We start from the raw sequence: 16,833 nt of genomic DNA on the forward strand, positions 1-16,833 counted from the left end.
CTTCCAATCAGCAACAAAGAAGGGGACAGCACATAAGAAGGAAAAATACTTACTTTGCCAAGAGGCAGGTTTGTTAAGTTTTTAACCTCAAATGCTATGGAGTCAAACCTATTAAAGTTAGTGACGAGATTTTCATTGACGAGATGACTGAGCGTGAATATCTCAGAAGGACAGAAGTGGAAGAAATCCGTTTTTTTGTTCTCTATGGTAAACATCAAGACCTCTGATTTTTATATATATATATACATACATATATGTATATATAAAACAAGGAGATATATATTTATTTAAATCCTGATGGTAAGAAAAAGTGCAAAGACATGGAAGTCTCAAGAGAAAATTCCAAAATTTGAGCAGAAAATGGAAGCAGCAAAGGAAAAAAAGGTGGAGTTAAGTTCTTTGCAAAGGCTGATAACTCAGAGTGTAATGCTGAAGATTTCAAACAGAAAAAAAGATTCAGTGAAACTGACAGATTATACATACAAAAACTTACCATGGTATTCTTAAATTTTAAGAACAATTTAATAACAATTTTTTAAGAAGGTGAAGAACTAGCTGTCAAATTGACACAAAGTCTAATTCTCCTTTTAATTACACTGTTGTGAACCTGTGATGCTGCAAGAACAAAACTGGTAAAGAATGTATCCTGTAGCCTGTGATACCCAAGACTGAATCTCTGCAGAGAGAGAAAGGAGAAAAGGAAAAAGGTGAAGAGAGGAACTCTGCTTATTTTTGTCAGGAAGGAGGAAAGAAGAAAAAAAAAAAAAAAAAGAGTCAGAAAAATCCATTTCTCCAAGAGATGCTGTGAATAGCAAAATATGTGACTTAACCTCATGTGTTAGAACCATTTTACTAAAGAAGTCAGTCCAGAGAAAGGGAACACAGTAGCATGTATTTCCATACCATCCAATGGCAGCAAATAAAGTAGGTGGATCAAAAAAATTAATGAAACTATTAAAAAGCTGTAATGCATTCATTTGTAATTTCTTGAATTTAAACTGTCTGGTTTCTCTTTTCTAAGTGACAAACCCTAGAAGTTTGCAAAAATGATGACTTTTGAGGTGAACTTTTGAAGAGAAGTTATCGTTCTTATCCTTCCTTCATTCAATGTTTGTAGGAAGTTACATCAAAAAATGCATGGCCTGAACTTTGAAAATAGGCAAATAGAGTGATGATGCAATGAGAAAGGAACTTCTTCAATACTATATCTCTTGTACATAAGGATAAAGAGCCATGTCATGTAGACGAACAAGTATTTATTGTCCTATCTTATGCTGGCATAAAAACAAAAAAAAGGAGGAAGAGCACAGGACAGATGCCACCAGACCAGTTCATCAGAATGACCAATTATTTTGTAGCTTTGCAGACAGAGAGAATAAGCTGCACCCAGAAACTTGAGTGCATACAGCTCTGCAAACTGGGGAAGACATTAAAATTGTGCTGTTTCATTTCTAGATGTATTTCTTGTAAAGTGCCATAAATGTATGAATACTGAAATTTTTTATCAATCTGCCACATGCTTGATTCCATTGACCCAATACAATAATTGAATTCAAAAGAAACCTTAATATGTCTGTCTTGATGAGCAAATCACTGAGTTTAACAGTGTGTTATTGAGACAGGATTTTCTGAGGTGGTCATCTAAACACCATGTGCATGTAGCATTTGCACCAAGTTCAAAGCTTATTCCTGGTGAATACAGTTATTAAGGTCAGATACCTGTGACTTTACCTTTTTTTCTTTTTTTTTTAATTAAAGTTAACTTCCCCCAAACATAGGCTATGTTCAGACCTACTAGTACAACAGCAGGCTTAATCAGATGTGATTTTGTTCAAATCTTTGCCTCTTAGATTCATTGTAGGCAGGAAGCTCTGTGTTTGACTTTACTGACTCTGGCCTGGATTGTGCTGTGTTTGGCCTTATTGATGCCTTGTCAATACTACATGCGTCCTGAGACTAAGGAAGGGTCCGCTCGCAGACTCATTCCATAGCTCAGCCTAAACCTACTCAGCATAGATTTGTATATGAACAACATTCGAGTAAAAGGAGCTTATGCTCTTCTTCTGGGGGAGTGTGGTATTTATCTAATTCTCACTGCAGCATCTTGAAACAACAGAGCCCTGACATTTATGACTGAGATAGATGGTTGGTTAGTGTGGGTTTAAGGGCATATGTATGCATAACATAACTTTTCTCTTAAAGAAACAGAGAGCAACTTCTATTATTCTGAAAGAGATTTCCTAACTGGGAACAGCTGTAAAAGGTAATACATTCAATTGCAGAATTTGCAAACAGGTAGATCAGACGCTTTATCATTGTATTACTTTTTTTAAGCTCTTAACTTGGTGACATGAAAATGCATGGGTTCAAAAGAACTTGTTGCAAATGCTACATGCGCATGGTGTTTAGATGACTGCCTCAGAAAATCCTGTCTCAACTCAGTGATTTGCTCATCAAGACAGACATATTAAGGTTTCCTTTGCATTCAATTATTGTATTGCATTAACTTGCTACAGCAGTATTTTATTAAAAATAAAAAGCCAGAAAGTATATCAGTATTTACTTTAACTCGTCTTTTCTACTTGTTTTCTTCGTCAATGCTGCCACCTTCTGACAGCCAGAATTTTCACTGAGCATCTTAAGTCCAGTGTTCAGGTTACAGCACTGCAGACAACTTCATAATTGCAGTCTTTGTGGCCTTCAGACCCGGGAACTCTCTCCTCTCACAGCCCCATCTACTTCAGTGGAATTTATACATATGGATGGAAGTGAAAAGATTTACAAAATATAAACTTATAAACATTAGCCCCTATTTACTCTTTCTGTGCCTTAACATCGTTTCCCAGTCTAAGTTTCTGCTTCTGTCTAAAGTATTGTTGAGCCTTTTCAGTTTAGTCAACTGTTTATCTGTTCTGTCTGTTAAGGTTACCTAGGGAAAGGTAATGGTTCATATAGACAGAATTATTCCCTTGAAGGATATTAAATACTGACCTATGACCTTGAACTGAACTCTCCTCACCAGGAAAGTTGCCAATTTAATATGCTCTCATATCCTTAAAGATTTCCAGCAGAACTCACTTCATTTAATAAATTCACAGACATTGGCATCAATTTGGGGAAACAATTAAAAAAAAAGAAAAGGTGACTCACAATTTAATAGAACTACAGAAATCCAGTTTCACGGAGCTTTTATCCTGCTGAACACAAACCAGTACAATGTGTGGATGATAAACAGAACAGCAGTATTTTATTAAAAATGGAGAAAAAATCCCCATATTTTTTGGATTGGTGTTAACAGACATGTCTACATCCAAGGCATGAAAACAAGCTTCATAGAAAATGGTCTGTCACAGCATCTGATGCAGGCTCCCACAACCAAGTGCAAGAACATGCCATGTACATGCAAAGCAAGCGCAAATTTCAAGCTTAGCAGAGAGAGAGCACAGACAAAGAAATCACAGAAATCACAAGATGATCTTATCCTACATTCTTTCACTGGAATAAGAACCTATACATAACTTTCTTATATTACAGTTAAATGCCCCAGCCTCTTGTCTACTGAAATAGAATCATTCTCTCTATCTTTTTCACTCAGGGGCCTAATGAATATTTAATGCAAAGGGAAACTGCTCTGATCTGCCTCCAGAGCAGATGGATATTTTAAACTGCAGTGTCTCACACCCCAGGCAAGTCCCCTGATCACTAAACCATTGGTAAGCAGGCTGCCTCCCTGTGCTGAGGATAGGTATCAATGAGCGCAGGCATTCAAGTGTAAAAAGGCAGAGAAGCTCTCACTTTATGAATGGTGGCAAGATTCAAGTAACAAAATGCCCAGTCTTGTCATAAATTGACATTTCTAGGCATAGCCAAAAATAAAAGTGTATGTGACACAGGGACTTTGACAGAAATCTAGGCAGTCCTGGAATTAGCCAGTTCATTCTTGTCCCTAGATTTTGGACTAAGGTGCCCAGCTTAACAGCAGCAAAACTAACAAGTCTGTAACACAACAGTGCAATATAAAGAGGGCTTTTACATGTCGTTTGCACATCTAGAAGCAGCATAGCTTTGCCCAATGGCACTGCTGGAAAGGAAGGACTTAGTGTCTTGGGCCCAGTGCTGCAATAACATTGTTGTACTTCTTTTCATACCCATGCTCTGTCTGGTGCTGCACTGTATCTGAAATGGCCTCAGCCCAGTATTACCTTAGGAGAAGGGCTATCTGTATCCATTTTCCAAAACAAACTTGTATCAGGGTTGTTTAAACTCTTTTAACAACTCTACTTATCACAGAAAAAACATTTTATGGCAGCCAGGATGTCTTTTTAACAGTCAATGTGCTCTAAATATGTGATAAGATTTTGTTAATTCCTTGTAGTTTAGTTCTTTCAACTTTGTTTGATTTTATTATTGAGAATATGTTTACAAGGGGCTCAGCAGTATAATATGGTCCACATGTCTTTAGGTTTGTATATGCAGCTATAATGCACAACCATATGATAGCCTGCAACTTGTTGAACATTTGCTACTCTGATTAATTATTTTAACAACCAAATAGAACAATGCACCTTCATTGGCTTCTAAGTGCTTTACAAGATCTCTAGAAAAGAGGTTGCACTCACAGCTGATAATTCAGAGCAAAAATACTAGGTTGCATGTCATTAAAGAAAAACAAAAACACAACACCAAAAAAAAACAAACGCAAACCAAAAACAAACAAACCAACCCACAAACCCCCAAATTTTAGCAAGTCGAAAGTACCAGAGAAGTTTATACCTTATATTGAGAGTCATTTGTGACACAGAAATCATCTTGTTAAGTACATCTCAATACTCAGTGATTATTTTTACAGGAAATCTGCTGGAAGAGCCACAACTCAACATGAAAAGCCTATCAGTTGTGCCAGGTGGCTCATCATATTGAGAAATTAAAAATAAAATACCTATAGATTTTTAGGTCATTTTAAGACATAGTCTGATTGCAAACCTCTTTGCTGCATAACCAAAATTTCTCTGATAAAGAATGCAGATGCAGTTTCAGCTGCTAAAAATGTTTATACTGTAATAAATTCCCAAGATCAACAATATTCCTTTCAGAAATTAGCACTAATACTGTTTTTAAAGAGAAGTTTTTTGAACTGTCTGCATAACAGCCGATAGTATAATGTAACTCTGGTAACTTAAATTACTGCCCAAATTCTTTATTCCACTCCTTTTAAAGTTATTTACAAAGGGCAGGTTCTACTTTTGACTAAAGGTTCGGAGAAGTAAGCTGGAATACTCCCAGGTAAATGAATTCTGTCACTTGAATAATAGTTAGAGAATAAAATAGTTCCATACCCATACAAATTTTAAAAAGCAAATATATAATCTTATGGGGCCAGTAGTGTGTTAAAACGAAGAAACACATGTACAGTATGTTCATTGAATGCCATTGTGTATAAAAAAAAAAAAAAGCCTGATCCACAGATGCCAATGACTACAGAATAAGGTCTAAAATATGTCAAGTGAAGGAAAGCCAACAGCTGCAACTTTCATTCTTGAGAACAATCTCTTTGACTTTCCTTAACTGAAGTTTTTTAAAGTTATCTCAGTATTTTTGACACTTGCATTATTCTTTGAAGATATAGGCTTCTAATTATCAAATGTAGTAAGTATAGTTTACTTCTTTAATAGTATTTAAAATATACAATTATAATTTCATGTCCTCTAAAGATTTTTTTTTTTTGAGGACACATTCCTTTTGCTTCCAGTAAAAAATAGTAATTTCCAAAAGATCTTTATAAGAGCTATAGTTGACTGAAATAGCTTTAGGAGAGGGAATTAATAAATCTGACAGCTAGACAGGGAACCTAAATATTGTTGGTTTAGAAAAAGGGTTAGGGTCTTCCAAGCCGTGCACATTTGATTTATCTTTTCACACCTGATCATATATATAGAGGAAAAGGATTGTGCAGAAATGGGATTTTATATGTGGAAAAAAAATTGTGTGCAATTCAGAAAACTGAAGGAGGAGGAAACTAGTACAAACAGAGACAGCAAGAAGTAAAAATTCATGCTGTGTCAGTGCAATGGTGATGTCAAACCCCGAATGCGGATTCTGAGCTCTCCCTCATGCTGGGCAGTAGCATCTCACAGAACAGAAACCCACCAGAGTATCTGGGTGAATAACTGCTCAGTGCTGCATGGCAATCACAAGGCACCACTAAAAAGAAGTTACCCTGAAAAGCCTGCTGGACTGGGAAATATATTCATGCCTTATGCTCCATTTCCCTTTTAGCAGTATATTTTGAGACATCTCCATTAGAAATGCTGTATGGAACCAAAGTGGAAACTGCATGACCTCTTGCTGAGCTGGAAGACAAGTCCGCACATGTAAGTGAAAATGTCAATACAAAGGTAAAAATATTTGAGGTGATTCTAATCTATATGGTATAGGTGCTACTAGCAACCAGATTACACACCAAGAGCCATGCTGTCTTCTCTAGAATAACTCATATACCCATGAAAGCCTATCTGCTTTACATTCATTCACACAATCACTTGTTTCTGTGACCTGACTTACTGGAAGAATTTAGCAATGCACCTTTGCCATAGGGATCAAAAGGAATCACAGGGAAAATTTGAACTGAGTGGTCCAACTGCATCTCCCTCACTTGTAAAACAGAACTCAAGTCAGCACATCTACAGGAGGCAGTCTGCAAAATCATACCCTCGTTTCTGTGTTCCCTGATCAAAAACAGATATGCCAAGGCATCCTTGTGCTCACACAAGGGAAGATTTCAGTCTCTGTCTGTAACCTTTGTGATTATGGAGATAAATCTTCCAGGTGTCCAGATGATGTAGTGTCTTCTACCCAAAAATGTGGGTAGCAAGGTGTCAAGGCACACAGAATAAGCAGTAGTCATCCAGGTGTGTCAAGTGCCCTTTGTTGTCTCAATGGAATTACCATTCATTAAAACCAGTATCACCCCCTCACTTTGTACAAGGTTTAACAGAAGAAACTTCCTTTGAAGGGCAAAGAGAGAGTAAAATATATGGTGGAAGATAAACATGAAAACCTGAGCAAGCGGAAGTGCCTGGGAGGTGAAGAAGAGAAGATTAGTACAAATAATTTTCTGAAAATGCTTCTGGATCAGCAGGTGCAGTAGAACTGCATTGCCACTAGGTGTACAAACACATTTTGGTGTTTGTACGAATAAATAAAAAGAGATACTTCCAGACCTTAAATAACCTACTGTTATTTCACCTTTGCCCCTCCTCCCAATCCTTCTGTTGCATTGGCTTTTGCTGTATCCAAGTAACAATCTATGATCTCGCTCTTTGACTATTTTTTTTTTTCCTCAACAACTATTTCTTCTTTTCAAACCTTATGCTGCTCCCCAAATTGGTTGCTTCAGCTGTTTGCTCAGCCTCTGGGAAAAAAAGAAAAGCAACAGTCCTTGGCACCAGCAAACATCCAGGTTCCGCTGCTGGTGGTTGCGGGGAGGTGAGGTCCTGCTACCACTGCTGCTGTGGCCCCGTGAAGTTCACTCACCCGCATCTGAGCCTGGCAGGTAGCAGGTCTCTGTACTTCACTCTGATAGACATTTTATACTTAAACCAAGTAATATCAACTTCCTGTAGCCTGATTTCTAAGCAAAATTTACAGCAGCAAAAGGACAGACAAGTTAAGTGTGGTTCTAGTAAGGTTATTAGATTACCCAGGATTGCATGAATAAAGTAGTGTATCTAAATAAAATCTCATCCTTCAGCATGCAAGCCAACTGCTTTGAGCAGGAAAAATAAATCACTTGCTCCTTTCACTTTTTCTTTTTTAAGTCAGGTGTCTTATTCACTTGTCGTTCAATGGAGTCTAGCCTTAGAGACAAGACTGGACAAGCTGCAGGCTACCCAGATGGAGAGTTATGGTGGGTCTTTCCATGCCTTGCGCACAGCCAGCCCTGCGTCAGAATATCTCCAGCCTCCAGCATCATCTCCGAAAGTGAAATTCAGCCCATTCGCCATGCTTCTGGGTGAACAGAAATCAATGTTTAATATTTTTGTGAAATCATAAGACACAGGTTGCAGAGCACAAGTCACAGAAAACTTTCGCCTTCCTTAAAAGTGCTTTATCTGTTCTGTACAGGTTTTGCAAGATGAAGAGAATGTCTGTGCAAGCTGTAGGTATGTCTAAGCCCGTGTAAACTATCCACGACACAGTAGCAGTTTCAGCACGGCAGCCTCAAGCTCCAGCACAAACTAATTCACCCAGTTTCTCAGGCACTGCAGTAAAGGCAAGCCCTAACAATCCCAAATGACATTGCATATCTTAAATTCCTGCATGCAAAACTCTTTACAATCTGAAAATATCTCACTGCTCACAGAGATGATAGCATATCAGCAGCACAGAAACAAGACTTCACCCTTTAGTTAAATCATTGCTTTCCTTCATACCACTCTGTATAAATTGCACCAGATAGATTCAGCCTGTTCTTGCAGCCTATGCTGCAAATACTAATCAGACACCCAAAGAGGCCTTCGGTATGATTGATGGGAAAGCCCTTAATAAAGGCTTTTGGGTTCTGACAAGAAAGCAGAAGAGCATGCAAGAAAGGAAGCAGCTTGAGTCACTTGAAATGCTGAGGTGGGTATTTCCTGTGAAGGGAAAGGTGTTTGGTGAGACATGAACAGAGAGCAGCTGCAGAAATTCTGATGGGCCTCCTGAAAGGGACATGGAGTCAATGTTGTTAAGTCTTGATTTTTCATTCTTGCCATTGGCAGACAAAAAGAAACAAAGTACAGTCAGCAAAATACAGATAAGCAGAACCATCCCAATTTTCAGTTTCCCATGAAACCAGGAGCCTGGAGACCTCGCTGCATTTTAGAGGTCATATCTGAAATGCTTGTGTTGTCCAGGTCTTAGAAAGGACTCTGTTTTCAGAGCTCCCACTGAATTCTGTGGTAGATTCCTAATTACATGAAAGGAGAAGATTTTCTAGTTTTGCTTCCTCATGCTGCAAATCATGAAAAGACTGGTGAAAATCTTAAGTGCGTCTCATACCAGTACCAAGGCAGTAAGGCACTGAAAAGTCAAAGAAATTGTCCATGAAGAAGCAAAGAAATGCTCACAGCATCAGGTGTCCTGAAGTGCTTCTGAAGAGTTGTATTACAGAACAGCCTAAATCATTACTCCAATGAGCAACCTAAGAGGATTTAAAACGTGTCATCTTGACTGAATAATTCACAGCAAATGGGAAGGCCTGAGAAATTCCCTCAAGTTTTAGCAGTGGAAACTAAAAGCATTTGGTAACATGCCATAGAAAAACAAGCAGCGAGAAGATGCAGAAAGCAAAAGTATAGGGAAAGATAGCGGTGCTACATTTCACTAGTTTTCATAATAATGAAACTCTTACTCTGATATATTCCTAAAACATTACTCAACCAGATTTCCTGATCAGCACTACTACTGTGTAGCATGAGGGTTAGAACCCGACCCTGTAGCATTGCCCTCAAGTCCGCTTCAGAACTATTTCTCTTATTCCAATGCTTATATTAACCCCAGTTTTGCACTATTAGTTAACTGTGACACTGAGTGACCATGTATGTTCCTCACCAAGGGCAGTTTGCTTACTTTGCACAATACTAAGAGACACTTCTTTGCTTAAGCAGCCTAGGAGTGGAAATAAGCGATGTTTAACAAGTGAAGGTTTATTCAGACTTCATTTGGCAAAAACAGATGGAATTTGATTTTTCTCACAAATGCTACAAGTTGAGAATCACTAAATTGTTGCTATGGAAGTGGAAAGATACAACAGCAGAACAACGTGCAAGTCTGACAGTCTTGAGGCTGAAACATAAAAATATGGTTTCACATACAGATTCACCACAAACCGCACATTATAGTAAAACATATGATGATTACAACTAATTACGTTATGAGAATAGGTTATTGTAGCTATACAACCCTCTTTGTGTTTTCTCCCTAGTAAGCTCTGTTCTGCAAGACAACAATGGCAAGGTATGCGTGACACAGCATTCACGCTCCATGTAAAAGACAGGGGACTGCTGCTAATGATAGGTTATTAGTAACCAATCAAGTTTCTCCTCAATCTTAACTCCTCATATTATCTCAGTAATGTATCTTTGACACCTTCCAAGCTCTATACCTAGCTTCTCTGTGTCCATTTTTACACCAGTTACAGGTTATGCTCCCTGACTTAGCCCAGGAAGGGTTTTACTTGTTTCCTTTCAAAAACAGGATGTGAAAAAAAAAAAAATATAGGGGGTAATTCCATTGGGCATAGTCCAACCTCAGAAAATATTCTGTTCAGCCTATAATTTAATTCCCAATACAGATTCTTACACACTGACCCAAAAATTCCAGCCTCCAGCCCATGGAATTTTGCCACTAACTTCATGGGGATTTTGCCTGAAAGAAATAGTAACAAGTTCTTTCACCAGATTAGAAGGCTGAGGTGCAGAGGGCAAAAAACTCATTGAAAATTCAGAGGCATCACTTTTAGAGACAATCAAATTAGCTCAAATATCCTCAGTTTGCCTTCCCTTATGACCTAGTTTAATGAAACCTTGAGTAAAATTTCACATCAAAATGTTGCAGAAAAGAGAAACACAGGTATACCTACTGTTTGGGACTAAGTGGAATTGGCTATGGTGATATCTTAGAGGATATATCTTACTGGTACAAAAGGTTAATCTCATATTTTAGCAAATAATTTATTTCAAACTTGATATTAAGACCTGTTTGGAGATAGAAAGTTTTACCTGTGTCTAAACTAGTTAAAACAGTATTTGCATTTTTGAAATAGTGTACAATGGAACCATTAAGAGGTGAGTCATAGCTTGGAATCCCTTTTATCACGTTAAAAATGTACATTTTTGACTGACATTTCTAAATGCTGACTTCTGTAGCTAATAAAGTAAAATAAATTATTAAGAATTTAACACTAACTTTATGGATACAGGTTTCTTCTTGAAATACTAATTGTTAGATAAGATATGCCAAGCACCATGGATCACAATTCCAAAAAATTCTGAAATATGGACCATATTCTTGAGAAAACTTAATCAAACACCCAAACTTTGTGTTAATCCAATTTGTTCTGTGTATCTGGGAATTTTTCAGGTCAAAATTATTTATTAAAAACATTTTCTGCTTAGTCAAGGGGAAAAAAAAAAAAGCTAAAAAAAGAAAGGGGGAGTGGAAATCCCTGTTCAAGTGTCAGTATTAGACGAATGGGTGTTCTCATCCACTCTTATTCCTCATCCTCTGTCAAAATTTTTACACTTTCTAGCATAATTCAAGTTAGAATACTATTTAATAAAATAAAATATGTATTATAATATAGAATATTCTTATTAGTATATTAAAAGATGTATCAGAATAAGTATATTCTTATGTATAAATATATAATTTTACACATAAATAACAAAATATTTTATCTACATAAATAATATTAATATTATTTAATATATACAAAATGCTCTGGTTTCATTCATAAGCCTGTAATACGGACTATATAAAACTATTATTTTGCTCTTTAATCCTACCCTTGGGTTTTTTATAAATATAAAAAGTGCCTATAACTCTGCTGTTCAGTTCAGCTCTTAGCTCAATATTGTGTTGTGTGCCCAAACCAGCTACATGATTCTTTGAAAGAGTCCAAAGCTCAGAGAAGATGGAATTAGAAAAAATCAGGATACTAATATTAACTAAAGAGGAGGAAAAAATTGAAAAAAAGGATGTGGGTTATATGGAACTGCATAACAACCCACTAATATCTTAGCAGTGCTTTCAAATTGTATTAATTTATGCTGCTTTAATATTCTGTGTATTTTTAAAAGTTTACTTTAGAAATAAACTCCATGGGGTTCCTGGCAGAGCTGCTCTGCCACAACAGTTTATACCAACCATCTGTGGTGTGCCAGAAGCTTCCCGAATGTTCTGCCACCTGACTCAAAATCCTGAAGCTTTTCACATTTTTCTGCCAATTTTCATCCATACTATATCTGTTTCCAACACTGAAAACCTAAAAAAGCAAAATATATGTCTAAAAGATGCACAGGATAGTAAATTCAGCGACGATATCATGGCCAAAAAAAGACCAAAGACGACATTAATCTGCATCTGTGGGCTTTAATCATTGAGGACAGTTGCATACTCCTAAAATAGAGGTGTTAAAGAGCAAGTGCGCTCTTGCTTTTTCTAGGGACAAAGAACATACAAAAACTCACTGTCATTTCCATTTAACACATATAATGTCAGGCTGATTTCTATTTTTGTAGGTGACCAAAGACCTTTTTGTCACCTCAGACAACATTTCTTCTGTCGATGTTTTGGTTTCTTGCATATAAAGCAGAGAGAATATAACTATTCTTTGATAATATTTGGTCAACTTGGAATAAATGAAGACCCTCTTCTGGAAAATACAGCAGATGATCGAAGGAAGCACAAGAAAAAAAGGTTGTTATGCTCACCAACAGCAAATGTCATGATTCAGGAAGAGTTTCATATTTATGCTGCATGGAAATGGACTATCAGGTTCACAAAACAGCATCACATGCTCAGTTCATGGAAGTGTTCCTACTGAACAACAGACTTTTGAAAATAAAGCCCTGTTTACACCATGAGAGAAGGTAAGACTAATCTTCACTGAAGGGTAACACTGAAAGATTTAATTTGTACTGAAATAGGGAGCTTGCTAGGGAACAAGTAGAAAATAAATATGATTTGGCGTGAAAGGGCCATCAAGAGCTGGTAATGGCACAGAATTATCATGCTGACAGTACAGATGTGCATATAAGCTTTGCCATTCTGATTTAAGCACCTTGAAATGCTGTGTTCCAGTACAAAAACAAAAGCTGCCTTGCTTTTAAAGATCATCCTGTTTTTTCTGAAAAATGTCTGCTCCTCCAATAGTCACAAAATAAAGTCCCTAATGGGTTCAAATCCCCACGAAGTCTGTCTCAGCAATAATAGATACCTGTTTGCAAAATAGTATGAAAGCTTATGATGATGTACTAAAATAGCACATCGAATCATCTTGGTTGGAAAAGACCCTCAAGACCATTGAGTCTAACCATTAACCTAACTCCGCCACTAAACCATGTCCCTAAGTGCCACATCTATGCATCTTTTAAACACCTCCAGGGATGGTGACTTCCCTGAGCAACATGTTCTAATGCTTGACAACCCTTTCCGTGGAGAAATTTTTCCCAATAACCAATCTGAACCTCACCTGGTGCAACTTGAAGCCATTTCCTCTCATCCTATTGCTTGCTACTTGGGAGGAGAGACCAACACCCTCCTCTCTACAACCTCCTTTCATGTAGTTGTAGAGGGGGAGAAGGTCTCCCCTCCTCCTCCTTTTTTCCAGGCTGAACAGCCCCAGTTCCCTCAGCCACTCCTCAGACAACAACAAAACCACCAAAAAACCACACCACAAATACATATTTCAAGCGCTTACTGGTACTGGAGTATAGGGGAGGGGGGTGTTGGCTGGGAGGGGGAGGGGTGGGGTGCTTGTTTGGGTTTTGTTTATTTGTGGTTTTTCATTGTTTAGATTTTTTTTAAAAATTTCTTTATCTCAGCAAAATTATTTTTTCAATTTGCTTGGAATTCATACCTTGTGTAAGCCAAGCTTTTAAAATTCATTTAGCTTGAAATATTCTCAGCATGCACTCTTACACAAGTTTATATAACTCCCGAAGCTCCTGTGAAAGAGCTGAGTGTTCAAAAGCCAAAGTCTTTTCCTGACTTTCCTCACATACCCTTTGAACTTTTTAAATGGGTAATGAATTTTCTCAACTACATGCTTCATCAGCTGGTTTCCTTGGATTTGATGCTGATATTAAGAACACTACCAGCTGTCACTTGCTATCCCAGACTCTAGAAAATGAGTCAGAAATGTGTTGGCCTTTGCATGTATTATCCAGCTTGTGCCAGTGTAGTGGTCTCAGATCCGCATTGACAATTCCTGTGCTACCAGATTAAGTGTGCCTTAAAATAATGCACAGATGAGCTTCCATGCTTTTTACTGACCCTTTCTCCTCATATTATCTCTTCCATTACTGTCATATTTCTCTCTTTACCTCTGCTCTTGTAAAATTTATCATGGTCTTTTAGATTACACCAGGAGTTTGCAACTCATTTGACAAAAGCCTATAAGAAGCAGCATGTCAACAACAGTAAAACATCCTGCTTTCAAACCAACACTCACTTCATGTTCCACAATAATCAAAATATTTCCAAAAATCTAACCATGTCCTCCTGCCATTAACAGCATGCTGTTCCCTGCGACTGTGCAAGCCGGAGTTACCTTTCTCTCATGCACAGCTGCCTGACCATCTTCTGTCATAAGCAAGAAACCTGCTGCCTCCAATAGCAGATAGCTTTGTCCATATCAAAAGTTACTACTGAGTCTTTCTTCACATAAAAATAGTGCTCTAATCTTTTGGCCTCCATGCATCTTTCCCACTAACAATTCTTCCCCCACTCCAAGAGACACTCCAAATGTTTAAATTTCTTAATGGAATTTGTGTAGAAAGGAAGGACGAGGGAACTTTGGCTTGTGTTCAACAGTTATTCAGACAAGAACTAGAAGGAAGTTTAAATTTAGAAGAGAGAAATTAGAAACCCAAGCCACCAAGTGTTATTCAGTGGCATGTCAAATGCTTATCAAGATATCATTTATGACACATTTAATTGTTTCTTGTAATTTGAGTAATATGAAATACTTCGGTAATAACAAATGCTTCATTGTGTTTCTTTTGAAGTGCTGTCTGAAACCATGAAAGATTTAAAGAAGATGCTATAATTAGACTTGACTGGAAACTTCTTGATTAAACACTTTTAGCCTGAAAAAATCTGATTTGTCAGAGGTGCATTTTTTTGCAAAAATAGATATGTTTTCATGAAACTTTCACAAGAAAAGCATCTCAAATCAAAGCAGGAGATAGCCAGAGATAAACCATAACAACACAGCTCACAGAAATAAGACATCCTGCCATGTCCTGAGACAGTAGCCCAACCAAGATGCTGTTTCAGCCTGGGTTCCCCATTAAATGATACAGAATAAACTGTCATCATATTGGACCTTACCTGGTGGCTTATCTTTCTTCCCCCATCGGACCTTGTCACCTACTTCCTCCATAGCCATCTATGCATTTACTTACTGTAGAAATTTTGCCACTTTGGCTCTATCAGATTGTCCTGACTGCTAATGCATTCTTCTCGGCTATGGTAGTTTGTTATAATTTAAATTTTGAGCACTTCTGAAACTTTAACATTACCTTCCACAAGGTCACCCTCCACAATGCACCCAAATTAGGGAGATCTTTTTTTAGTTGATTACCTTTAACTGGCATTTGTAAGAACCGGTTCAAACTGATATTTTCTTCATGTCACTGAGTGAAACCAGAGATAAACCCCTCAAACCCTGCATGACTTTAAGAGTCCTCACAGAATCACAGAATGTTAGGGATTGGAAGAGACCTCAGAAGATCATCTAGTCCAATACCCCCACCTAGATGAGGTTACACAGGAAGGCATCCAGGCAGGTTTTGAATGCCTCCAGAGAAGGAGACTCCACAACTGCCCTGGGCAGCCTGTTCCAGTGCTCTGTCACCCTCACTGTGAAGAACTTTCTTCTCAAATTTAAGTGGAACCTCCTGTGTTCCAGTTTGAACCCATTGCCCCTTGTCCTATCATTGGTTGTCACCGAGAAGAGCCTGGCTCCATCCTTATGACACTCACCCTTTACATATTTATGAACGTTAATGGGGTCACCCCTCAGACTCCTCCAAGCTAAAGCGACCCAGCTCCCTCAGCCTTTCTTCATAAGGGAGATGCTCCACTCCCTTAATCATCTTCATGGCTCTGCGCTGGACTCTTTCAAGAAGTTCCCCATCCTTCTTGAACTGAGGGGCCCAGAACTGGACATAATATTCCAGATGCGGTCTCACCAGGGCAGAGTAGAAGGGGAGGACAACCTCTCTTGACCTACTAACCACAGCCCTTTAATACACCCCAGGATGCCATTGGCCTTCTTGGCCACAAGGGCACAGTGCTGGCTCATGGTCATCCTCTTGTCCACCAGGACCCCCAGGTCCCTTTGCCCTATGCTGCTCTCTAGTAGGTCATTCCCCAACTTATACTGGAACCTGGGGTTGTTCCTACCCAGATGCAAGACTTGCCCTTGTTATATTTCATTAAATTTTCCCCCACCCAACTGTCCAGCCTGTCCAGGTCTTGCTCGATGGCAGCACAGCCTTTTGGCGTGTCAGCCACTCCTCCCAGCTTGGTGTCATCAGCAAACTTGCTGACAGTGCACTCAATTCCCTCATCCAAGTCATTGATTAATATATTGAAGAGTACTAGTCCCAGTACCAACCCTTGAGGGACTCCACTAGATACAGGCCTCCAACTAGACTCTGCCCCATTGACCACAAATCTCTGGCTTCTTTCCTTCAGCCAGTTCACAGTCTACCTCACTACCCAATCATCCAGACCGCACTTCCTCAGTTTAGCAGCAAGGATGCTGTGGGAGACTGTGTCAAATGCTTTACTGAAGTCAAGGTAGACCACATCCACTGCTTTGCCATCATCTGTCCACCTGGTTATGTCCTCACAAAAGGCTATGAGGCTGGTTAAGCATGACTTCCCCTTGGTGAAGCCATGTTGACTGCCCCTAATGACCCTCTTATCCTTGAAATGCCTTGAGATCACACCAAGGATAAGTTGTTCCATCACCTTTCCAGGGATGGAGGTGAGGCTGACCAGTCAATAGTTACCCAGGTCCTCCTTCTTGCCCTTTTTGAAGACTGGAGTGACATTTGC

The sequence above is a fragment of the Streptopelia decaocto genome (genome assembly GCF_964273445.1).
Source record: "Streptopelia decaocto genome assembly, chromosome: 4".
In the NCBI taxonomy this organism is placed as follows: Eukaryota; Metazoa; Chordata; class Aves; order Columbiformes; family Columbidae; genus Streptopelia; species Streptopelia decaocto.